Source organism: Perca flavescens, chromosome 2 (assembly GCF_004354835.1).
Source record: "Perca flavescens isolate YP-PL-M2 chromosome 2, PFLA_1.0, whole genome shotgun sequence".
NCBI classification, from domain to species: domain Eukaryota; kingdom Metazoa; phylum Chordata; class Actinopteri; order Perciformes; family Percidae; genus Perca; species Perca flavescens.
In genome coordinates this window covers 1,007,025-1,009,524 of record NC_041332.1, presented here as the reverse complement: position 1 = coordinate 1,009,524, position 2,500 = coordinate 1,007,025, and the positions used below count along the sequence as shown (strand labels likewise).

General features: G+C 37.0%; 1 protein-coding gene across 1 annotated transcript in view; it reads left to right on the top strand.

The window, feature by feature from the left end:
* Positions 1-2,500, top strand: part of LOC114545514 (spectrin beta chain, non-erythrocytic 1) — a 62,600-nt gene that overhangs the window by 9,534 nt on the left and 50,566 nt on the right. The gene's annotated exons all lie outside the window — the stretch shown is intronic.

Here is a 2,500-nt window from a genome sequence, read left to right as displayed (position 1 = left end):
AAGGGACAACTCCTCAGGGTGTTTTATTGTGAAGGGACAACTCCCAGGGTGTTTTATTGTGAAGGGACAAACCTCAGGGTGTTTTATTGTGAAGGGACAACTCCTCAGGGTGTTTTATTGTGAAGGGACAACCCTCAGGGTGTTTTATTGTGAAGGGACAAACCTCAGGGTGTTTTATTGTGAAGGGACAACTCCTCAGGGTGTTTTATTGTGAAGGGATGAGTTCAGACTCCCAGCATGCTCGGCGCCGTGCTGACTGGTTAATAGGCTCGTTCGAGATGAGCCAGATCTGTGCAGAATCAATCACCGGCGATCGCCGCCCAATGCATGCTGGGTAGATTTGTGTCCGACTTGCTCTGACTTCATGCACACGTGGTCAACGATAACCTCACGAGACCAAGGCGGACGCAGGCGGACCCACTGCATGCTGGGAAACGCCGGCCTCTCAGCTGATCGAACAGCTGATTGGTTCAGAATCAACTCAACATGATGACGTTTTATGTAAACTTTTTATTGATTTTGAATCGGAGGGATTTTAACTGCGATTTGTCTGATTTAAAGCTTATTCTGTACAGAACGTAGTGAGGTTTATAGTTACGTTTAGAAGTCCGAGAGACTAAATCTGTTGAGATTACAGATCATCTCCAGTCTGTTGGTGATTAAATCAGCAACAGATCTTATGTAGAGCATTCTGACAACTACTCTGTCATAATAAAACCAACTGGAGACTATAGGATCTGATATATGGGTCTGATAACATTTTATTAAATCGGAATCGGACCCCAGTGTTTGTGTCACTTCCTGTTCATCCTGAATGCTGCTGGAATCAGCTGGAAACTGTCTCCCCCCTCTGCTGCCGCCTGCTCTCGTCTACTTTACAGACGAGGAGCAGCTCATCTCCAACGAGCCTAACGTGATTTCTGTGCAGCAGCAGCCTGCCGACAGGAAGTGGTTTAATCAGATTCTGATTGGTTAAAATCCCAGATGATACTTTATTGGTCTCCAAGGGGAAATGAATTAATTAAACTCCGCCTCCTGCGCCTACGTTAGTGTTTCAGCTTATTGTGATGTCATTTCCTGCAAATATCTTCAAATGCTTCACATCCCTAAAACCAGACCAACCTAAAGTATCAGCTTATGGATCAATAACGATATAAACCATAATTATTAAACCATAATTATTAAACCAGACCAACCTAAAGTATCAGCTTATGGATCAGTAACGATATAAACCATAATTATTAAACCATAATTATTAAACCAGACCAACCTAAAGTATCACCTTATGGATCAATAACGATATAAACCATAATTATTAAACCAGACCAACCTAAAGTATCACCTTATGGATCAATAACGATATAAACCATAATTATTAAACCACCAACCAACCTAAAGATATAAACCATTATGGACCAACCTAAAGTATATAAACCAATAACGATATAAACCATAATTATTAAACCAGACCAACCTAAAGTATCAGCTTATGGATCAGTAACGATATAAACCATAATTAATTAATTAAACTACTGGAACTGGGTCATACATTTAATCTTAAATCTGTTTTCATCAGATTTTACTAAATAAACACAGAAAACAAATTGATCCAAATATTTCTAAATGTAGAAACAATGACATATGTGTTTCCTTTTTATTTTCATGACTATTTACATTGTAGATTCTCACTGAAGGCATCAAAACTATGAATGAACACATATGGAATTATGTACTTAACAAAAAAGTGTGAAATAACTGAAAACATGTCTTATATTTTAGATTCTTCAAAGTAGCCACCCTTTGCTTTTTTATTAATAAGGGAAATAATTCCACTAATGAACCCTGACAAAGCACACCTGTGAAGGTAAAACCATTTCAGGTGACTACCTCATGAAGCTCATTGAGAGAACACCAAGGGTTTGCAGAGTTATCAAAAAAAGCAAAGGGTGGCTACTTTGAAGAATCTAAAATATAAGACATGTTTTCAGTTATTTCACACTTTTTTGTTAAGTACATAATTCCATATGTGTTCATTCATAGTTTTGATGCCTTCAGTGAGAATCTACAATGTAAATAGTCATGAAAATAAAAAGGAAACACATTGAATGAGAAGGTTCGTCCAAACTTTTGGCCTGTACTGTATATATATATATTTATATATATATATATATATATATATATATATATATATATATATATATATATATATATATATATAGTTATGAATACACTCAACAAATATTTATAGAAATAAAAAACTAATCTACTACAAAATAATCTACAGATAGAAAGGTGTGTGTGTGTGTGTGTGTGTGTTTGTGTGTGTGTGTGTGTGTCTGTGTGTAGGATGTTTGTTCCTTATTTCCTGTCCTTCAGTCAGGAATGTAAAAAAACAATGAAGGGAACCCCCCTCCTCTCCCCTCCATGACATCATTGTCAGGCTGTATCATCATTGGCTGAAACGCTCTACACTGTAAAACACCCAGCACATGTTCTTATT